The sequence below is a fragment of the Corythoichthys intestinalis genome, chromosome 9 (assembly GCF_030265065.1).
Source record: "Corythoichthys intestinalis isolate RoL2023-P3 chromosome 9, ASM3026506v1, whole genome shotgun sequence".
NCBI lineage: Eukaryota > Metazoa > Chordata > Actinopteri > Syngnathiformes > Syngnathidae > Corythoichthys > Corythoichthys intestinalis.
The window spans coordinates 32,313,522-32,338,323 of NC_080403.1; the positions used below are offsets into that span (position 1 = coordinate 32,313,522).

Genomic DNA, 24,802 nt, shown 5'->3' on the forward strand with positions numbered 1-24,802 from the left:
TTCACTATCAGTTGACGAGACAGCTCCTAGATACATTGCGCCACGGCTACTTTTAGGGGGCCGGGCAAGGCAGAGCATCCAGGCAGCTTAAACTGCTATAAAATCAAACACACGATGTGTTCTAACGCCGGATTTAGGTGAAAACAGGATGAACATTTTAGTGCATACAAGCACATAATTTCAGAAATAGAAATAATGGACGCCCCCCTCGCGGCCAAAGCCGTACAGGCGAAAAACAAAAAAAAGGGACATCCCTAACACTCTTACAATACATGGAAATGTATCTGTTTATATACCGTAATTTTCGGACTATAAGCCGCTACTTTTTTCCTTCATTTTGAATCCTGCGGCTTATAGTCCAGTGCGGCTTTTTTGTTGATTCATTCGGGTTAATAGGTAACACATGCTTCCTAGCATGCATTGCAGCGCCAACAATGTAAACACCAATCAAAATTAATGTTCTGTGCTATTTTTTTATTCAGTTACTGTTCCAGTTGTTTCATTAATTGCTAGTTATGGTATTTGGGAACACTTTATTTAACAGCAGCGTCATAAGACTCATAATTATGACATGACACTGTCATGGGCATTACCAATGCTTATAACAGATGTCATTAAGTGTCATTCGACAAGTTATGTTAATAACGCCATTTATATCAAGCTCGGATCTTTTGCATCCATTCAAAAGTGAGCTCATTTGCCGGATAACACGAATGACATCTGTTATAAACATTCACTAATGCACGTGACAGTGTCATATCATGATTATTCCTTATTTCAAAGGATGGGTGGTAAGCCTATCCAGGCGGGAGTGTCTCAAGAGTGATTTGGGCGTGGATTCAAGGTAATTATTATATAAAATAGCACCATGCATGCACACTGTGATAAAAAACGAAATGAATGGGAAAAATTTGCATACATGTAGATTGAATTATTTATGTAAAATGAATGATAACTGCCCATTTTTTCTTTTAACCAATAATCTAGACTGTTTTATGTTCATATCTTTAGAAATTCTGGGATTTACGCATTTATTTACAAGAATTTTCAACTAAAGACACTCTTTGTTTTGTGATTGCCACCATGTTGGATTTTGTATTCATACAAAATAACAATAGCGTAACTTTACATTAAAAAAATCAGGTGATTTTCGGCCAACTGCCTGTTTTTTACACTAAATTTAAAAAAAAAAATAATTCGCTATTTCGGGAAAAACTTGATATATGTTAAATATTGCTACTCATGCTGAAAATATAGGTTATTATCGCTGCATTTGGTGATTCTTGTGCATCTAGCGTAAAATTAGAAAGTTTTATAGCCATGTTAGGTTTTGTTTCCTTATATAAAAATAATAATTAAAGTGGGCTCAACTCTTGGGACTTCTGGAGCCGTCCTTTGAGATGGGGGTTCTGTCATGTACCAGCATATTGCCAGTATATTGCATCACACTCATGCATCACAGAGCTTCCATCATAAAGACTGTGTACTCTTTGATATGTCACAAAGAACAACTTAGAACAGGATATAAGGCATGAGCACAAAGCATTGAGTGTCAGGTCGTCAGCGATTCAGCATAGGTTTGCATGCCAACTAGCCATTACCGCTTGACCTGACTGTTTTCTTTGCCTGTCAACATCAATAAAATTCTGTGTAAGCGATACGCAACTGGTTCCTCTGTCTCGTACCTGACAGTTGGTTTTGAAAATATTTGAATTTTAAATTTTTGTAAATAGGTCCCCTACAGAGCGGCCCCACGCCCCGTTTCCCGTCAACTGATAGTGAAGTCTATGATTTTTTAAACTTCTGCACGTAGTCCCTGTATGGATTTTAGATTTCCAAGTAGCCTAGTAAGACAGTACAGTACAAGGGCGTAGGTTTGCATAGAGACGGCAGGGACATAACACTATCAACGTTTCAGTATGCTCAAATTGCCCCTACAAACTTTTAAGCAACCTTATTTGTATTATATAGAGAGTTCAGTTAGATCGGTAATTTAGATGGTATTCCCATATGTTGTAAGGATAGAATAGACCCTACCATTCTTAAGTTAATTATTTTCATTATGTTCAGACTTACATTTATCCCTTTTCACTTGCTGAATGTGCCGGTCCATTTTTTCCCCCCTCAAACGCAAGTTTTATTGGCTGATGACTTGACCCCCCCTCTCGCCAGACAGACACACACGCGCACACACGCACCACTCCGACAGATTAATATCGACAACATGCCGCCTCCTCCGCCCCCGTCGAAGAAGAGGGATATTAGAGTTTTTTTTTTTTTTTTTGGGGGGGGGGTATTTCTTTTCTTCTGTCTCCCCATAATCCCTTCCTGTTCGCTGTTTTGTCATAATAAAAAGGTATTTTGAATGATCACAATGGGAGTATGTCAGACTCTCAATGTGAAACATTAAAACTGTTCAGAATCCGGGCACTTAGACTTCCATTCTCTGTGTCAAACAGCTGAACAGGACAGGTTTTAAAAAAAAAAAAAAAAAAAAAAAAAAAAAAAAAAAAAAAAAAGGATATTAGAGGTTTTATTTCGGCCGGCAGCAGCCACTATAAGTAATGTAAAAAAGACGTCAATGTTGTGGAGTTGAGGGAAAACACCACTAATTTTGTGACTGAAAAGCCGACCTGCATCAGAGTTAGCATGCCATTAAACTATGTGAACTTGCTAACCTGCAAAACTACTGCGGTCAGGTCAGCCTTCACATGAAACAACGAAGTCAAACTAGCTGTCTCTCATTTGGATCATTGTTTGCATTATGTTAATGCAACGCGGTGGCTTCAGAGTGCAAGTCCCTTTATTTAAAAAAAAAAAATGGGGAGCTATCCAAGAATGGCTCCACTTCAGGGGGACACTAACATGAAAAAAAAAATATCTGTGAAATGAAATCACACATCAGAATTTCATGAGAGTACTTTGGTTCGAGTCATGGGGTAGTCTCGTGTGCCTCAGATGTAGATCAGTCCTTCAATAGGTCAGATTTTTTTTCATTCATTTTTTCTCAAATCACTTTTATATTACAATACTTTAGTTTAAATCAAGGGGTGCTCCAGTGTCCCCCAGAAGTGGACTCATTTTTGGATAGCTCCAAGTTCTTGTTTTTGTTTTTTTATATATAAAGGGACTGGCACTTCAAAAGTTTCTTTAGTAGTTTTTGAAAACAAAAGTTCGAACATTGTATCACCTGAACCAATACACATGAAAGTTAGTATAAGTCAATACAGATTAATTTTTGCATTGATCATTTAGCCTGTCATCATAGCCTATCAATTAATTAAGTTCATATTTGTGAGAAATGTAGCCCTGATCCCAGTTCATTAAATCGTTTTGGTCTTATTAATGTCGCGTCTCCAGCAAAATTATACAGTGCTGGCCAAAAGTATTGGCACACCTGCAATACTGTCAGATAATGCTCAATTTCTTCCAGAAAATGATTGCAATTACAAATGCTTTGGTAGTAATATCTTCATTTATTTTGTTTGCAATGAAAAAACACAAAAGACAATGGAAAAAAAAGATCATTATCATTTTACACAAAACTCCAAAAATGGGCCGGACGAAAGTATTGGCATCCTTTGAAAATTCATGTGATGCTTCTCTTGTGTAATTATCAGCACCTGTTACTTACCTGTGGCACATAACAGGTGGCGGCAATAACTGAAACACACTTGCAGCCAGTTAAAATGGATTAAAGTTGACACAACCTCTGTCCTGTGTCCTTGTGTGTACCATATTGGACATGGAGAAAAGAAAGAAGACCAAAGAACTGTCTGAGGACTTGATAAGCAAAATTGTGAGGAAGCATGGGCAATCTCAAGGCTGTGTTCAGATGTCTACCGTGTGCAGTGTCATTAATAAATGAAGTAAATAAAGTCCATGGCACTGTGGGTAACCTCCCTAGATGTGGACGGAAAATAAAAATTGACGAGAGATTTCAACGAAAGATTGTGGGGATGGTGGATAAAGAACCTTTACTACTTTCAAACAAGTTCAAGCTGTCCTGCAGTCCTAGGGTACAATAGTGTCAACCCGTACTATCTGTCGACGTCTGAATGAAAAGAGACTCTATGGTAGGATACCTAGGAAGACCCCACTTCTGATGCCGAGACATTAAAAAAACAGGCTGGAGTTTGCCAAAACTTACCTGACAAAGCCAAAAACCTTTTGGAAGAATGTTCTCTGGTCAGATGAGACAAACGTAGAGCTTTTTGGGAAAAGGCATCAACATAGAGTTTACAGGGAAAAAAAGAGGCCTTCAAAGAAAAGAAAAAGGTCCCCACAGTCAAACATGGCGGAGGTTCCCTGATGTTTTGGGGTTGCTTTGCTACCTCTGGCACTGGACTGCTTGACCGTGTGCATGGCATTATGAAATCTGAAGACTACCAGCCAATTTTAAATTAAATTAAATTTTCCAACCAGCATAGTGTAGGGCCCCATGTCAGAAAGAAAATGGTTTGAGAGAAACCACTGGAGACTTCTAAAGTGGCCAAGCAATGAGTCCAGACCTGAATCCCATAGAGCACCTGTGGAGAGATCTGAAAACTGCAGTTTGGAGAAGGCACCCTTCAAATCTGAGACCTGGAGCAGTTGGCCAAAGAAAAATGGTATAAAATTCCAGCAGAGCATTGTAAGAAACTCATGGAGGCTGAGGGTTTCAATACTTTTGTCCTCCCATTTTTGGAGTTTTGTGTAAAATGATAATGATTTATTTATTTTATTTTATTTTATTTTTTTCCCAAGCAAAATAAATGAAGATATTACAACCAAGGCATTTGTAATTTCAGTCATTTTCTGTGAGAAATTGAGCATTATCTGACAGAATTGCAAGGGTGCTAATCAAGGGCGTAGGTTTCGTCTTAATATTAGTAGGGACGATATGACAGCATAACCTGCATTTACACTTTTTGCTGGAGACAGGACATTAATAAGACCAAACATATTTGGTGAATGGGGACCAGGGCTATATTTCTCACCAATATGAACCTAATTAATTGATAGGCTAAATGATTAATGCAAAATAAAGATGTATTGACCATACTAACTTTTACACTGCAAATTTATAACGTCTTAATCTGATTTAAAAAAAAAAAAAAATTGAAATCTAGTCAAATAATTTTCTCCACCTTTTTTGAGTGTTAAAGGCTAGTTAACAGATTAATGCGTCAGGTTCTTTCTCTTACTTTTAAGTAAATATTACTATTTGTTTGTAATGAGCCCATACATCTAAAAGTTAGTCATCTTTCACCTATATCAAGAATAAAAAATTCAAATAACGTTTTGAACAATATTCTTGGATTAAGAACATTTCTGACAAACAAGTTTTTCTTTTAAGATTAAATATACAAACCTTTTTGCTTACAATAAGTCTGTTAAGCTTATTTTCAGCTTGCTGTTTTTGAGTAAAATCGACTTCAAGTACTGTAGCAGTAGCAAAATTAGTGGAGTGTTCCCCACCTCCACAACATTGACGTCTTTTTACTAGGGCTGTCAAACGATTAGAATTTTTAATCGAGTTAATTACAGCTTAACAATTAATTAATCGTAATTAATCGCAATTCAAACCATCTATAAAATATGCCATATTTTTCTGTAAATTATTGTTGGAATGGAAATATAAGACACAAGACGGATATATACATTCAACATACGGTACATAAGTACTGTATTTGTTCATAATAACAATAAATCAACAAGATGGCATTAACATTATTAACATTCTGTTAAAGCGATCCATGGATAGAAAGACTTGTAGTTCTTAAAAGATAAATGTTTGTACAAGTTATAGAAATTTGATATTAAAACCCCTCTTAATGTTTTCGTTTTAATAAAATTTGTAAAATTTTCAATCAAAAAATAAACTAGTAGCTCGCCATTGTTGATGTCAATAATTACACAATGCTCATGTGGTGCTGAAACCCATAAAATCCGTCGCACCAAAGCGCCAGCAGAGGGCGACAAAACACCGAAAAACACAAGTAACAAGTGGACATTACACTGTGCTGTCATTTTATTCTGTTTGATGTGCATGTGCGTTAAATGTGTCAAATATTTTTACGTGATTAATTTAAAAAATTAATTACCGCCCGTTAACGTGATAATTTGGACAGCCCTACTTTTTACATAACTTACAGTGGCTGCTGCTGGCGGGAAAAAAAACTTCTAATATCCCTCGTCTTTGAAGGGGGTGGGGGAGGCGGCATGTTGTATTTCTGTCCGGCTGTGAATGGGTGTGTGGGGGGGGGGGACTGGCACATTCAACAAGTGAAAAGGGGTCAGTGTAAGTGAACATAATGAAACCACTGTAATTGATTTAATTATGGTAGGATCAATTCTATCCTTGCAACGTATAGGAAGACAATCTAAATTACCTTTATAAGTGAAGTCATTATATAATTCAAATAAAATTGCTTAAAAGTTGGTGGGGATATTTTGAACATCCTGAAAAGTTGGTTGTGTTATGTCCCTCCCGTCCCTATGCAAACCTATGCCCTTGAATCATGATGTAGCTGAAGATATTGATTGTTCTTTGATTGCACCAGGTTATATGTTACAATATTACCAATACATTCATATTATTTTAAAAATTGAGTTTTATTTTTGTTTCATATTGCACGCTATATACGACGTTGTAAGATTAGTCACCAATTTGTAAGGGCATACGTCACTATTTGTAAGATTGCCAACGGCCTCGGGTTGACAGGTATGAGAATTGCAGGGGTGGTAATACTTTTGGCCAGCACTTTACATGCAGGCAAGGGCGTAGGTTTGGTCTCAACATTGGTAGGGACGCTATAACAGCATAACCTGCATGTACACTTTTTGCTGGGGACGGAACATTAATAAGACCAAACAGATTGGCTACATTTCTCAAAAATAGCTGGTTCCTACATAAAAATGAAAAAAGTTACTGTAAAATTATTTTCATAGGAGGAAGTCATTTTTCAAAGTGCTTGCTTCATATAAAGGACATTTACAGTGGTTGTGTTTTTTTTTTGGGGGGGGGGGGTAAAAATGTGCATAGGCTGCAAATAAAAAATATTTTTTTAATGATGTAGAAAATACATACATTTTTATTAGGTAATAAATGCACAGTTGAATTAACGTTAACAGTAGAACAATTACAGGAAGACACGTCTCTAAGCAGCTTTCTACCCGAGTTTTACGGGTTAGCAAGTTCACACAGTTTAATGTTATGCTAACTCTGATGCATGTCGGACTTTCGGTTGCAAAATTAATGGTGTGTTGCCCCCTTCACAATATTGCCGTCTTTTTACATTACTTACAGTGGCTGCTGCTGGCCGAAAAAAAAAACTTCTAAAATCCCTCCTCTTCAAACGGAGCAGAGAATATGTCGAGATGTATTTCTGTCGGGATTGTGTGAATGTGGGGGTTCTAGTCATCAGCCAATCAAACGTGCGTTTGAGGGGGGGGAAATGGACCAGCACATTCAGCAAGTGAAAAGGATAAATGTAAGTCTGAACATAATGTATGGTCAATTCTATCCTTACAATTTATGGGAAGACAATCTAAATTACCTATATAACTTAACTCGTTATATAATGCAAATAGGGTTGCTTAAAAGTTGGTGGGGACAATTTCAGCATCCTTAAAAGTTGGTGGTGTTATGTCCCTACCGTCTCTATACAAACCTACGCCCTTGCATGCAGGTTATGTTGTTATATCGTCTCCACCAACGTTGAGACCAAACCTACACCATTGGAACAGTATATGTGTTTAATCTTCAAAAGTCATATGATTCTTGATTCAGAGACACCATTGAGACTTTGCATTTTCACGTTTTGTGCTCCGGGGCCTGAGTCCCTACATATAATGTCGCTTTCTTGGCACTAACACTTCCTGGGATAATGGGTCTGTTCTCATTCATCTCAGTTGCATTTGGCTGCGTTCAAGTGCACTAGTGCCTCCTTTCTCGTGTGCCATCCAGTGTGTCTCGGGGGTGGTGACGTTGCACAGAACCAGTCTATACATCCCTCCTCCTCCTCCTTTTCTTTTTTTTTTCGATTACACATGCTCATCTATCCCCGCCCCTCTCCAAAATTTGAGATGAAAGGGCTTCTGGATTTTGGATGACGCTCCCAATCACGTGCTCCTAGGAAATACACTGGCTATATTTTTTGGAGCTGCCTCGTCCTGCATCGCCGACCATAGTTGTTTTGCAGCGGACCGGGCAGCTCCTGTCATGTAATGTACCTTGCCGTGGTCACTGACGGGTTCACGCCAGTTCACCGGGTTCACTTGAGGAGAGCCCCCACCCCCTGCTCGCCTCTTGTCCTCCTCAAAGCGCGGCGATCGGAGCTAATCCAATATTATTCATTTATATATTCATGTCGGATTCCATTTTCCCGTGCCGACTGTTGAGGTAAGGACACATCGACTCTTTCTGAGGCGGAGCAGAGCGAGCTACAAACTTGTTTACCGAAATGACGTCTCGCTCTTGAATTGTGGATGTTGATCTGCTGCTGTAGTTTATATGAAGTCGCCTATGTATAAAATGGCGACAGTAGGTGGAGGGGGGTGGAGGGCTTTTTTGGGAGAGGGCTTGACTCTTCCTAAGGTTTATATAGAGTGCCAGCTGATCGTTGGCAAGTGTCTCGGGAGGTCGTGTGAGGCTTCCCGAGCCTTGTGAATGGACTTGAAATGGCTTTACGCGTCACTTTGTCACACTTGGAGCCCGCCGAGCCCCTCTGCGTGTGCGCTCCCGCTCGCTTGGTATAGCCTCCAATGTGGCGGATCTTGCTTTTTTTTTTTTTTTAATGATTATTATTGCACAACGCGCCGTGCTCTCTCTCCGGAGCGCTCTGAGTTTTGGAGAGACTTGTCAGACCGTCAACATAAGCCATAGCACGGGCACACACACGGAGCCGTTTGGGCTAACACATAACATAAGACGGTTGAACCGCACACGCACGCAAGTGTCACAATTCCTAACGTTTGTGCGCGTCCTGCTATGGTAGGCCCGAATGCACAGGACTCTTTCTTTCATTTCCTCCTCTTCCTCCCACCAACATGTGCTTCTGCCCTCCTCACACACCCACTCACTCACACGCGCGCGCACACACACATATCAACACCAATATACAAGGTTTGCTCATTTCTCCATATTTTCCACATTGTGGCTCGCCACTAGGTTATTAAATGTATCACTTCCGGTCGAGGAACATTTTTGTAAGTATACGTAAATACTGACCCAGCTTGAGAGCGCATGTGGCAGTGTTAGGGATCAATTCCTATATGTGTCCACTATGTAGTGCGTGAAAAGTAGTGAGCATCTTCAGATGTAACACATGCTTGAGCCCAATACAGAAAATTGACTTTTCGTTTTGGGGATATTGTTGGGTTTGATTTGAGATAAATTCATGAGCGGTGGTTCAAAAGTAACCTTTACTCATTGCCTGCCATTGACAATGATAAATGTCCAATTTATTTGAACTGGGAGGCTTTGAATGCTTATCTCTCAATGCCTTGCAAGCCCTTCCAGTCCAAATGTATTTGATATCTAGCCTATAGTGTTTTTCAACCAGTAGTGTGCCGTGAGAGATTGCCAGGTGTTCCGCGAGAAATTATCCTATAGCGCTTTTTTTTTTTTTTTAATCCAACCGGCCGAGTTCCAGAAGGAAGGAAGGAAGGATTAGATAGAAAGTTGCAGTCATGTCTAGAGGAGCAAAGTATTACTTGTGTCGCGTTCAGTAACTGCTCGGATTTCTAGCCATCAGCAAGCTTGCTGTCCGCAACAATATAGACCACAGTAGTCTACTGTACATCATTAGATTCGTCAAGAGTGGGGTTGGTGGTGCATCCCCTCATGCCATCCCTGAAGGCCGGTAGATGGGCGCGCCACCCTGGATTCCGGGGGGGACGAGGGCCCCTTTGCTGGGGAGGAGGAGGAGGAGCCCTCTTTCCCCGGGCTGGCTGGGTGGGGGCCGTGGTCCTGTGTCGGCGCCCGCGTGGTGTCTCCGCTCTTCTGCGTGGCTGTTGCGTGCCCGGTGGGGCTCGTGTGAGGCTGGATGTGATTGGGCGCGCTCGGGCGGGGGGTCCTGGTACCGGCGATGGGGTGGCGTAGGGTCGGTCGCCAACGGGCTTACACTCACAAGGGATTCACACGATTACTGGGTTCTAGATCACAGAGATGATTTGTGTACACTCTACCCCTTTCTATCATTTAGCTTATAGACTCCCCCACCTCCTTCCCCCTCTTTCCCTGGTCAACAGGCCCCCCCCATGGTGTCAATCGGAAATACATTTAGCTGACGATAGCACCAACATATTAGTAGTTAGTGTAGTTAGGCGTTCAATGTATTTCTTGTTGTTGTTTGTGTTTCTTTTCTTTCTTCTTTTGTGTTTCTTTTCTTCTGTTCCCCCATAACCCCGTCCTGTTCGCTGCTTTGTCATAATAAACGAGGTATGTTGAATGATCACAATGGGAGTATGTCAGACTCTCAATGTGAAACATTAAAACTGTTCAGACTATCTGGGCACTTAGACTTCCATTCTCCGTGTCAAACAGCTAAACAGGACAGGTTTTTTAAAAAAAAAAAAAAGATTCCTCAAGAGTCAATATACACAAAAGTGTCCTTTCCATTTTATCCATATCTGACGACCGTCAATCCTCCCCGTGTTTTATTCCAACACATTGTCGAGGACAGCAAAATGGCTGACGGCTAGAAATCCAAGCAGTCCTTGAACGCGACACGAGCAGCTATCCTAAACATCATCTCCAAACAAAACACCCGTGTTTTCAAAACTAGTCGATGGACTATTTTGTTCGCCTTCGTGAAAACACAGAGAAACAGGCAACTTTTTTTTTTTTTAACTACACGGGTAAATGAGAAAGCCCTCAAAGCAAGTAACCCTGTGTTGCTAAATAATACAAGACCCACACTGTGGCAGAGACCTTAATGCTACCTGCCTGCAAAGCTATTGTCAGCGAGATGCTCGGCCCTGATACGGTTAAAGTTACATTGCCAAAGTCCCCCTTTATGATAATTCTGAGCTTTTTGAGCCCAACTGCAGTAAAAAAAATAATAACAGAGAGAGACTGAGAGCTGTTGACGATGATTCCTGCTAGGATATCGGCTTTGTGTTAATCTAAACAGGCTCAGGTTTCACACTGAGTAAGTATAAATATTGACAAATTATTCTAAAATTAATATACTGTACAGAAAGTAATTTTAGAGCATTTTTGGTTTGTGGTGTGCCGCGAGAGTTTTTCCAATGTAAAAACGTGCCGCGGGTCAGAAAAGGTTGAAAAACACTGACCTAGCCCCATCAATGGCAGCCAATGAGTTAATATATGTACAGTGGTGGCTCTGCAAAAGTTAATTCGTTCCAGGACCTTGTTTGTAAATCGAAATGGTCGTATGTCGAGCAGGATTTTCCCATAAGAATACATTATAACTCCACGAATTTATTCTACAGCTTGAAAACCTACACTAAATCCTTAATAAATACAGTCCCAGATAGCAGACCGACTTTGAAAAGATGTTGGATCAACATTCCGCTGTCGATCTTATATCGCTAAATCAACGTCACTTTTGCACCCTCAATTAATGTTGTTAACGTTGAAATCCTTACAAAACCTAAACGTCGTTTCGATTATTAATAATATTGGAACAACGCTGGATCAATGTTATGTTTTTAACCAAAACGGCCGCTCATCCATAATTCAATGACTTTTCAATCATATTTCCCGGTCAATCATAAGTCAACTATTTGCCAACATTAGTTCATCAACTATAAAACAATGTTAACCCAACCATGGCCAGACATACCATAGACCAAGGGTGTTTCAACGTAACACGACGTCAAAAAATTTCGATGTCAAGTTAACCATACTGATGATTTTGATGGAAAAGCAATGTTTATTCAATGTCGGTCTGCCATCTGGGGTGGTACCGCTACATACAAAGTTAATTCGTTCCAGAACCTTGTTTTTAGGTCGAAATGGTCGTATGTCGAGCAGGATTTTCCCATAAGAATACATTATAATCCCATTAATTTGTTCCACAGCCTGAAAACCTTCACTAAATCCTTAATAAATGCTGCTGGTACTACTGCAAATAGCAATTACGCAGAGCAAAACAAATAAATTATTAAGAAAAATCAGAATAATAATCTAATAATAGTTATAATAATAATAATGCCTGTACTAATGTAACAAATGGGGTTCTAATGTGGCGGATGTGTTTTGCATGGTGTACCTCAACGTACCGCGTGGTTGACTTGACCGAGCAAGGGAGGGAGGGAGGACTTATTACTTTCACTTTGTCCAGCTGCGGCATAGAATAGGCATATTTTGTTGCACAAGTTCTGGAATAAATGATTAAAAACCTGACGAAGTTGGGGACTTTTTGGCGATGTTACCACAATAATAATTATAACCTTAATTTATAAAGACTGGCGAACGGAGTTCGGATGAAGACCGTCGAGATTCTAGACATTCTATGGTGGTATTGTCATGTACGTTCAAGGACGTGCCCACCATGCTCATATTTTTGTATCATTTCCATGGTAAGCCTCACCTTTTTCCTTTTTTTGCCACTTGCATTAACATTCTTGGAACCCATGTTGATTTCTCTCACAAGAAAATGCGGTGCGCATCAGTCTCAGGGGGAAAACAAAGTAACTGTGGCGCTGTCATAAATCGTCGTATTTCGAGCATGTCGTTGGATGTAGTAACAAAAGGCGAGTCAAATTTTACGTTGGTGTTGAAAAGATCGTGGGTTGAAGCAATGGTGTGTCGAGGTAGCACTGTACTGCTGGTACGATTACAAATGGCAGTTACACATAGCAAAACGAAGAAATTATGAAAAAAATCAGAATAATAATACAGTATAATAGTAATAATAAGAATTCCTGCAATACTGTAACGAATCAGGTTCTAATGTGGCGGATGTGTTTTGCGTGCTGTACCTGAACGCACCGCGTGGCTGACTTGACAGTGAGATAGGTGGCGTTTAGATATTACTTTATCTTTTAATGTAATGTTTTTGTTGGCGTCAACTGCGGCGGACAGTAGGCGTGTTGTGTTACATATGTTCTGAAATAAATTATTAAAAACCTGACGAAGCTAGCTATTTATTTGATGATGTTACCAGAATAATAATGATCACCTTAACTTCTAAAGACTGGCGAACGGAGGTCGGAGGAGGACCGCCGAGATCGTAGACATTCATTTCCATCTTCATTTCAATGGTAAGCGTCACCGTTTTCATTTTTATCACCACCTGCACTAACCTTCTTGGTACCCATGTTGATTTCTCTCACAAGAAAATCCACCGAGTCTGTCGTGCAAGAAAACAAAGAAACTGCAGCGTTGTCATAAATTGTCGGATGTAGATACAAATAGCGAGTCAAATTTTACGTCGGACATCGAAAAGATCGTGTGTCGAAGCGATCGTATGTCGAGGTACCACTGTACAACATAACACAACTTATAGACAAACTTCACTGTTTGTGGTTATTTTTAGTGACAATTTCAGGTATTAAAAAAAAAAAAAAACGGAACTACAGTTGGTATACAGTTGTGCCATATATGACCCAGTGGGTGATGTCCATATGTAAATGGCAGGTCCAGATTATAGTTATGGCATTTCTTTTTCTTATGTGTGTATACATATGATTAAATAACATTATAAATAAATAAAATTTCAATATTACAAAATTAAAATAATTTCTTTAAAAAAGTACTCTCTGGTTATATGCCCTCATAGCACTCAGCTGATTTTTTATTATTACCGTAATTTTCGGACTATAAGGCACACTGGACTATAAGATACCACCCATCAAATTTGACCCAAAAATGGCATTTGTTCATAGATAAGCCGCACTGGACTATAAGATGCAGCTGTCCTCACTGTTGTATGGGATATTTACACCAAAATATATTAAGTGGTAACACTTTATTTGACAGTGGCATCATAAGCCTGTCATAAGACCAAATGAAACACCATGAAGCTTTGCAGCCAAATGGTTCAAAGCTTCATTGTTTCAAGAAGCTTCATTTTGCCATCACTGCTCCCTTGAGGGAGTCAGTCAACCTCTGCTGCCACCTGTCAACACTGTTGTTGTCCAACATGCCTCCTAGCATGCATTGCAGCATGTAAATAATCAAAATTCATGTTCTGTGCTAATTATTTCTTCAGTTACTGTTCCAATTGTTTCATTAATTGCTAGTTATGGTATTTGGCAACACTTTGACAGTGACACCAAAAGAATGTCGTAAGACCATCATGATTATGAAATGACACTGCCATGAGCATGAACGAATGCTTATGACAGATGGCATTGTGTGTCATCTGGCAAATTATCTCAAATTTGAATGGATGTAAAAGATCGGAGCTGGACATCAATGGATTTCGTGACATAATTTGCCAGATGACCTTAAAAGACATGTCATAAGCATTCATTAATGCCCATCACAGTGTCATGTCATAATTATGACGGTCTTATGGCAGTCTTATGACGCCGTTGTCAATAACCCAAATAAATCAACAAATAAGACGCACTGGACTATAAGCCGCAGGATTCAAAATGAGGGGGGAAAGTAGCGGCTTATAGTCCAAAAATTACGGTATTTAATTTCATAATATTTAACTCACTGCCTAATATGACAACAATAGATGTCCAATTCATTCAGACTGAGCGAGGACTGTCTGTGAATGCTCATCTTTCAGTGCAATTGACTGCACTTAACCACTCTCAGTCATCAAATTGGATTGGACGTCTAACTCTGTCTGCGGCAGCTGGTCAGTGCCCTATGAAGGGTTAAACAATTTAATGTTATTGTAATAATTTTTTTCAATATTTATTATATAGTTTCAACTGGCTCCCACTATCCGCTATGTTATAATTATGTACAGCAAGGGTGTCCAAACTTTTTGCAAAGGGGGCCAGATTTGGTGTGGTAAAAATGTGCATGGCGACCATGGCCTTTACGTAGAACAATATACTGAATTTAAGCAAATTTTAGCAAGCCATTCTGTGTGTCTCATTTGCTTTATTATTATTATTATTATTTTTTAAATTAATTTAGGGCTGTCAAAATTATTGCGTTAACGGATGGTAATTAATTGCTTTAATTAACCACGTTAAAATATTTGAAGCAATTAACGCACATGGCAAATGACAGCACAGTGTCATGTCCACTTGTTACCTGTGTTTTTTGGTGTTTTGTCGCCCTCTGCTGGCACTTGGGTGCGACTGATTTTATGGGTTTCAGCACCATAAGCATTGTGTAATTATTGACATCAACAACGGCGAGCTACTAGTTATATTTTGATTGAAAATTTTACAAATTTTCTTAAAACGAAAACATTAAGAGGGGTTTTATTATAAAATGTCTATAACTTGTACTAACATTTATCTTTTAAGAACTACAAGTCTTTCTATCCATGGATCGCTTTAACAGAATGTTAATGCCATCTTGTTGATTTATTGTTATAATAAACAAATACAGTACTTATGTACAGTATGTTGAATGTATATATTCGTCTTGTGTCTTATCTTTGCATTCCAACAATAATTTACAGAAAAATATGGCATATTTTATAGATGGTTTGAATTGCGATTAATTACGATTAATTATTTTTTTAGCTGTGATTAACTCGATTAAAAATTTTAATCGTTTGACAGCCCTAAATTAATTATTTCAACAATCTCGCAACTAGCCTTTGTGGCGTTCTCTTTTGACTCTCGGGCTCTTGCGAAATACTGCTGCTGTAAAATTAAACTAGCTTCAAGTTGTTTCAATTTCTCGCTACATATCTTCCCTGTAATCTTGTCGTACATGTCAGCGTGTCTTGTTTGTTAACATCGCCTCACATTGAACTCTTTAAAAACAACGACTGTCTCTTTGCAAATGACGCAGACACAGTTGTTGCATATTTTAGAGAAGAAATACAGTAGTCCAATTTCCACCTATCCTTGAAGCGTCGGCCGTCACAGTCAACTTTCTTTTTTTTTTTGTTGATTGTCGCCATTTTAGAAATGGGGAATAAAGGGTAATGCGGGGTAATGTTGCTTAGAGTGCTGCTGCCTTTTAGTGGGTAAATGAGGAGCAGCATTTAGTGTGTAAGCTACTTCATATGCTGGTAGCAGTACTGCTGACCAATTAATTTATTAAGTTTGTGTGCGGGCCAGACGTTATTGATATATGACAGAGGCTGGGGGCCGGATGAAATTTGACCACGGGCCGCATTTGGCCCACGGGCCGGACTTTGGTCTGATGTACAGTGTTGCATTCGAAAGCCCAAGTAGTTTAGAAGCTATTTTTATTTGACTGATGTGTGAACTACACAAAAATTCCTATACTGATTAGGGAGTGGGGAATGACGAATAATTCCGAAAACAGGAATCATTCATCAGTCCCTTATCACTATATTGGGACATTTATAGAGTGCACTTTTTAGTAAACTATACTGTATAGTGGTTTGGGATTATGGACAGAGTGAACTATTCCAAAACTAGCCGTGTCTCCCTCTGCCTTCAGGGAAGGAATCTCTGCAGTAACTGTTGCCTCTATGGACTGCAGTGGAGCGCCACGAAACGAGATGCTAAATGAATCGTGGCAGCAAAACAGGCGTGATTCACTGGCAAATTTTGGGAATGGGCTTTAATTATTTCACCATGTGAGGCCGTTACATATAATGTAGGTCAAGGAAAGGACTGAGGTTTTCCACAGGGCCGTCCCAGAACTCGTATGGTCGTCCGCTCTCCTGTGGATATGCTTCATACTTAGTTCGTGGGCGTGTGCGCGCTTGACCAGCAAGACGTGGTAGACGAGCTTTGGCTGTTGTCGTTCTGGCAGCTTGGCCTGGTGAGTTCTGTGTGCGTGGAGGTTTTCACTCCAGCCGGATGTACGATGAGAACGGGCTCCCGTGTTTCGGAACTGCTCTAATGAGGCCAGTCAGTCAGCCTTTCATTCAGTCAGAAATAGGACTGCGGTCGGCTCGGCTTTTGTCCCTCAATCTGCAATTGACTGTAAGTACCCCATAGAGCTAAATATTGGATTCCACAATAACTATGTAGAACTTTCCAGGCAGTGATTTCAGTAACATTCCTGTGATACAGATGCAATAAGAGTTCAACCAATTTCAATAACAACAAAGTAAAAATGACAAATGTTCTGAGACAACTGACCGTGTTTACCTGGGAGGTGAGTCTCCCTGCACTTAGCTCTTCTGCAGCTCACTTTTCTCAGATTCAAGTACTGACAGCGTAATACAAATATGAATGCCCCAGTCATTACTCCATAACTTTCTAGTATACATTCAGTTATTTTATTATTGAAGTTGATTCACTCTTGATTTGTCAAAAAACTTAAAAATGTTTTCAGTAACTCAGTTCAAAAGTGAAACTCTATAGACATTCATGTAATATTTGACACTTTATGAGTGATTTTTTTTTCAGCTGTGAGCTGGAAATTCCACAAAATTAAATGTTTCACTCCTAAGTGTCGTGATTTACAGTGGGGCAAATAAGTATTTAGTCAACCACCAATTGTGCAAGTTCTCCTACTTGAAAAGATTAGAGAGGCCTGTAATTGTCAACATGGGTAAACCTCAACCATGAGGGACAGAATGTGGGAAAAAAACAGAAAGTCACATCGTTTGATTTTTAAAGAATTTATTTCCAAATTAGAGTGGAAAATAAGTATTTGGTCACCTACAAACAAGCAAGATTTCTGGCTGTCAAAGAGGTCTAACTTCTTCTAACGAGGTCTAACGAGGCTCCACTTGTTACCTGTATTAATGGCACCTGTTTTAACTCATTATCGGTATAAAGGCACCTGTCCACAACTTCAGTCAGTCAGTCACAACTCCAAACTCCACTATGGCCAAGACCAAAGAGCTGTCGAAGGACACCAGAGACAAAATTGTAGACCTGCACCAGGCTGGGAAGACAGAATCTGCAATAGGTAAAACGCTTAGTGTAAAGAAATCAACTGTGGGAGCAATTATTAGAAAATGTAAGACATACAACACCACTGATAGTCTCCCTCGATCTGGGGCTCCATGCAAGATCGAATCGGTGGCGTCAAAATGATAACAAGAACGGTGAGCAAAAATCCCAGAACCACCGGGGGGACCTAGTGAATGACCTACAGAGAGCTTGGACCACAGTAACAAAGACGACTATCAGTAACACAATGCGTCGCCAGGGACTCAAATCCTGCACTGCCAGACGTGTCCCCCTGCTGAAGAAAGTACACGTCCAGGCCCGTCTGCGGTTCGCTAGAGAGCATTTGGATGATCCAGAAGAGGACTGGGAGAATGTGTTATGGTCAGATGAAACCAAAATAGAACTTTTTGGTAGAAACACAGGTTCTCGTGTTTGGAGGAGAAAGGATACTGAATTGCATCCGAAGAACACCATACCCACTGTGAAGCATGGGTGTGGAAACATCATGCTTTGGGGCTGTTTTTTTGCAAAGGGACCAGGACGACTGATCTGTGTAAAGGAAAGAGTGAATGGGGCCATGTATTAAGAGATTTTGAGTGAAAATCTCCTTCCATCAGCAAGGGCATTGAAGATGAGTCTTGGCTCGGTCTTTCAGCATGACAATGATCCCAAACACACAGCCAGGGGAACAAAGGAGTGGCTTCGTAAGAAGCATTTCAAGGTCCTGGAGTGGCCTAGCCAGTCTCCAGATCTCAACCCCATAAAAAATCTGTGGAGGGAATTGAAAGTCCGTGTTGCCCAACAACAGCCCCAAAACATCACTGCTCTAGAGGAGATCTGCATGGAGGAATGGGCCAAAATACCAGCAACAGTGTGTGAAAAGCTTGTGAAGAGTTACAGAAAATGTTTGGCCTCCGTTATTGCCAACAAGGGGTACATAACAAAGTATTGAGATGAACTTTTGGTATGGACCAAATACTTATTTTCCACCGTGATTTGTAAATAAATTCTTTAAAAATCAAACAATGTGATTTTCAGGGTTTTTTTCCACATTCCGTCTCTCATGGTTGAGGTTTACCCATGTTGACAATTACAGGCCTCTCTAATACTGTATTTTCAAGTGGAAGAACATGCACAATTAGTGGTTGACTAAATACTTATTTGCCCCACTGTAATAGAAATATTAGTTTTACTTTTAGAATTGAACTACTGAAATTAATGTTTATTTGCCACAGTATCCTAATTCTTTGAGATGCTCCTGCAGGTCTGAGGCAAGAATGATCCCAAACACACCTTCTCTATTCCTCCATAATGTCACATTTTTACTGCATGGTTCCTCCACCTACTATAGCTCCACTCGCGGTCTGTACCGGCCACTGGGTAGAGATGTAAATCACCAATATCCAGTTTCGTTAATAACGGTGTTACTAACGGCTTAATTTTTTTCAGTGGTGAGTAATCTAATTAATTACTTTTCTCATCTTGGCAATGCCATTACTAAGGATGTAAAGTCGTGCGTTACTATGCGTTACTGCGTTGGTTGAATGACGTGAGAAAAGTCTGAGGGACACGGACTCACGGAGACGACAGAGCAGAGCAGGAGTGGGGAGGAGGCAAGGGAGTTGTGACGCCGTTGCAAACTTGATGCTAGGTGGATCCAATAATACCTGACTTCAGCAGGTAGCCTACAAACTACGCCCACATGATGCTACGGTAGATATCGCATTTATATAGAACCAGATGCGAAATGGCTGACACGGCGGCGTTAGGACATGTACAGAGAACTAAATGCGAAATGATAGACGAAATGATAGCGTTAGTAAATAGCCGCCATCTTAAAGCAGTAGACTTCTCAGGAAGGTTCTGTTCTAGAGAACCTTCCTGGCGACCTTAAGTAACTTTTTATCTAAAATATTCCTAAAACGGCAAAATCCCGACTTGAATCTATCTTTAAATGATGAAACAGTTTTAAAACTTTCACATGTCGAAAGTAGACAGAAGGGAACTAATGCAATAACGGGAGTAATTTTAACAACTTTAACGGTTGATTCAGAACATTAAATGACTTCCAAACATAGCAAAGGTATTTATCTTTTTTTTTTTTTTTTTTTTTTTTTAATTAAAAAAAAAGAAAGAAAAAAAACTAAGTAACAAGTTACTAATTACTCTTACATTCAGGTAACTGAGTTACTAACTCAATTACTTTTTGGGAGAAGTAATTTGTAACTAATTAATTACTTTTTTAAAGTAAGATTAACAACACTGCCAATGTCGTCACTATATAAAATGACTGGTTATCGGTTATCAGTTATGATATTACAGTCTGCCACCATTCGTTTCCAGGACCAGTGATCAATTTATTACCGTATTTGTACACATTTAACTCAAATCAGTCATGTTTCACCGAAAGCAATCAAAAATATTAGGCAATTTAGATGTTTTTGACAATTTTGTTGCGGAAACATTCAGACATTTCAAGGAAAACCAATTCTTTTTAACTTTATCTAATGATGATCAATATTTTGCATTTTCATTGATGCCAATCCAAGTATATCGATTCTGATTAATATGTCCTTGCACTCTTACGTGATACTAGTGTACAATTTGTAGTGATTGTCTTGCTGGCCCAGTTTTCATTGCTCGAGCCTATTAGTGATAAAAGCATCATAAGGAAATGTGGCCACTATAGAAACATGCGAATGTTGGCGTTGGATCGTCTTAGATCTGGACATTACAATATTACTATTACTCTACTCTCGCCGAGCTTCTTGTTAAATAACAATTGTTGTCCTTAGGGCTGAATGATATTGGAAAAAACTGAAATTGCAAATTTTTAGGGCGTTTGCGGTATATTGCGATATTAAAACTAGAAGAAGTTTCAGCTGACATGATTAGCTCTATTTGGGCAGACTTTGGAACACGTGACCAGGGTGACCAGGGATCCCCAAACTTTTACCTGTGAGGGCCACATAACTTTTCCGTTCTCTGATGAGGGGCCGGAGTCAGTTTGTAACAGAAAAAGTGTGACCATTGCAGGAGTGCCTAAACGTAAAAATTTGTTTTTCAGAAAGCCACAGTCAAATAACCCTTTCTGGATTCTTCACGGAACAAAAGTAAATAAAATAAAAATAATAATATAATATAATATGATATGATATGATATGATATGATATGATATGATATATGATATGATATGATATGATATGATATGATATGATATGATATGATATGATATGATATGATATAATATAATAGTAACACTATTAATTAAATAGACAATAACCAAATAACCCTCTCTGGGTTCTTCACAGAAAAAAAGCCATGAAATAAATAACACTATTGAGAAAAAAAAAATCAAAATGCTCGCTGGTATTGTTCAGGGGGCCGGACCAAATGTGGAGGCGGGCCGTAGTTTGGGGACCCCTGCACTACACAGTCTCAAGTGTGCTGTGGCAACTCATTCATTGTGCAAGTGAGAGGCCATACCTGTCAACTCGAGGCTGTTGGCAATCGTACAAATAGTGACGTATGCCCTTACAAATTGGTGACTAATCTTACAATGTTGTATATATGAATGAAAGTGCAATATCGCACAAAAATAAAACTCAATTTTGAAAACCAATGTAATGTAATAACGTAGTAACGCACCGTAACGCACATTGTCTCGTTGCCGAAATGGTGACAAAATCCGAACAGAGAAAAAAAAAAAACGTAATGCACGAAAAACGTACAGATTTTGAACGTGCGGCGTACACATTTAAAAATCAGTGCTCACTTGTACAAATTATGCCGAAACCGTACAACTTGACAGGTATGAGAGGCTGTTCTCGTCAGCGTGAGTGTAGGCTTGTCGCGATAACAAATTTTAGTATGCAATAATTTATCTCATAAATTACTGCGATATGTGAAATTATTGCCACCCTCCACCCCCCAATTTTTTTTAAACCCAATTTACAATAACACAGTGAGAATACAGTATATATTAATAGATCAAGTACACCCATTTAAAAAATGTTCATAAATGTTTACTCTTAAATACAAAAATAGTTTTTAAGAAATCACAACTAAAAACAAAAGACCATGCCTGTTTTAAGTAAAAGACAGCAATATTAATACCGCACAGAAACAGAGAAGAATTTCTTTTTCAAGAAAAAAAAATAAAATTGCACTTAATAACTTAAGCATTTAGGCAAATGAAAACTTTTTCCCCTCATAGCTTTTGCTGTGGCGTTCCATGTGTAATATTCTGATTGGATGTTTTCCGCGGCACTCTGAAGTGGACGCAACGGTGATGTTGTTTTGTTCATGTGACGCGGCAGTGAGAGACACAGCCTGCCGAGAGCCACAGGTTGAGGAAGTGTTGTTAGCACTGTGTGTTTATAAAAATCGTTATCAGCACGTCGTGTTTTTGATATCATTGCCAGAGAAACACACATAATAGGACACAGTAGAGCTTCCTTTTTAATGTTGTCCTTATAATGATGATTTGCTACATCATAAATCACTTTGTGACTTTATACCTCCATGATGGAGCGTTCTCCGTCCATGTTCGCTGGTTAAACCGTGAATAAGTAACTGGGCTGTTGACTCCAGGCCCAGCTCCGCCCATTTTGATGCATACATGTCCGGCAAAAATAAAAAAGAGCCTAAACCATCCGGCGGGCTCCGGCATGCCGGAGATGGTCCGCAGTCAATCCGGAGCACTGACACGGCCGGTATACGTTGAACAATAGGATATAATGGGAACGGATTGGCTCCAGCGCTATTTTTTGCTGGAATTGGACCGAACCCGGAACGATGATGCATCTCGTGTATTTGCATGTGAGGCGATAAATCGCAGCGGAAAAATTACCGCCTTCATTTTTATTTACAATGCGATAAATGGAATAATTATTCCAGACTAAAGGGGTTTATCTGAAGAATATGAAGATTGGTGGAAATAAAAGGGATCCAGGAAGCCATGTTTCTGCACAATTGCTGCTTTTATGAAGAAAAACAAAAATATACATAAAAAACTCAACAATCACGCATCCTGCAATGGGACAATTGCGCATGCGTACATTGGGATGGCAATGTTCAAACGATATATTGTCCAGGCCTAGTTGTCCTACTGCATGCTCAGAGGTGATTACAGAAGACCACCATTTTTCTCATTATTGCTCTTGTATATTGTGCCGACTGATGCATTCAGTGCAATGTGGTTTTGGCAGTTTCAGACTACAGTCACAGTACTAGAATGATGAAGTAAAAAGCCAGTCACTAAAAAACAGTAGAACCATGTAATTAGGAGTGGGAACCTCTTGGTACCTCACGATACGATACGATTTGCGATATAAAGCTCATGACAACGATGATCTGACAATATGGCGATACAACGATTATCGATACATTGGTCAGGAAATCATTGTAGGATTTTCAACTAACAACTAATAAACAGAAAACAAGCTTCTGCTGTGAATTGGAATGAGTTTATCACTTGTAGACGTCCAATTCATTTGAACTGGGAGGGTGGCAGCGAATGAACATTCGTTCATTCGCTGCCATCCCTCCCACTTCAAACGGATTGGACGTCTATAGCCATTAGTGGCAGTCAATGCCAGGCAATGAGGTAATTTTGAGCCATTGAAGGTCGTTTACCTGTTGATTTTCAGTTACTTCCTGTTGATTTTGGGGTATTTTACGAGACACTTTCTGCTTGTTTTGAGTTACAGAACAGGAAGTGACCTGAGAATCACCAAAATGAATAGGCAGTGACTCAAACTCAACAGGAAATGACCTGTAAATGCCCTTGAATGAACCGCAAGTGACCTGTAAATTCCCTGACAATCGGACAGAATGACTGTGAATGCTCTGGATTCGAATGAACCAACGTTTCCAGTCTAAATGGATTGGGCGTCGTGCACCGTCAATGCAGCCTTAGAGTTAACTGAGACACTATTATGGTGGAAGATTTTGATAGCAACTTGTTGGTTCCTTTTAATTTTTTTTTTTTAGACATTGACACCTTTTTAAAACGATATCTCGATTCTTGGCGGGAGCATATCGATAACCTTTTGGGATACAAAGTACCACGATATATCACCATTTCGATATTTTGTCACACCTCTAATGTACATATGGGGCAGTATGTTCTGTTCCATGTCCTATTTTCCCATTTGCCACCAAAAAAAAACACTTTTTCATTTCGGTCACAACAGAATACTCGTATACACTGACAATGAGGGTGTAACGGTACATGTATTTGTATTGAACTGTTTCGGTACGGGGTGCTCGGTTCGGAACGGAGGCGTACCGAACGAGTTTCTGACGTAATGTAACCCTTGCTTTTCGAGGCTGTGAGTCGATCGGGTTACAGTTTCTTTGTGTAGATTATATTTACTCCGTCTTCTCTACTATAATGATGACCAACACGGTAGGACAGTATGTAACCCAGAAACGTCAACGGCGCAACAACGTGGCCGCCGCGAGAATGCAGTGAAACGCGGGCGTTAAAGTCAATCAGCCAATGCACACCAGTCGCAGTGCGGCTGCGTGTTCGTGTCTTAGAAGCGGCTCAACGCGACGCACGCAAAAAGAACGGCAGAGTTTATTATTTGACGCGAGACGCGGCCCTCCTGCGTCAATACTAAAAGCTAGGCTCGGGCAGACCGGAAGTCACCTGTGTAAAAATACGGTGGATCCAGTCGATTTTCAAACTAATATGCAATCGTAACCCACTTTTTGAGTCCATCAGGTCACTTGAGTGGTAGATCGGGGCACAGTTGACTTGTCTTTGTTGATTTACTGCTGTCTTCTCTTCTATAACCAACACGGCCCGTGTTCAATACAAAACCCTCCTACCACAACAAAACAAGTAGGAACTAATATTCACATAGTA

At 39.7% G+C, this 24,802-nt stretch overlaps 1 protein-coding gene across 6 annotated transcripts in view; it reads left to right on the forward strand.

The window, feature by feature from the left end:
- Positions 1-24,802, forward strand: part of zhx3a (zinc fingers and homeoboxes 3a) — a 74,918-nt gene that overhangs the window by 1,736 nt on the left and 48,380 nt on the right. Inside the window, exon 3 of one of the 6 annotated variants that reach the window (XM_057845297.1) lies at positions 13,151-13,218. The exons of 1 other annotated variant lie outside the window; for it this stretch is intronic. The gene's annotated coding sequence lies outside the window, so the exon portion shown is untranslated. Of the gene's footprint in view, positions 1-801; positions 845-8,065; positions 8,387-10,118; positions 13,219-13,264; positions 17,005-24,802 lie in introns of those variants that run through there. 4 more of the 6 variants (XM_057845299.1, XM_057845295.1, XM_057845298.1 and 1 more) reach the window with 4 other exon arrangements.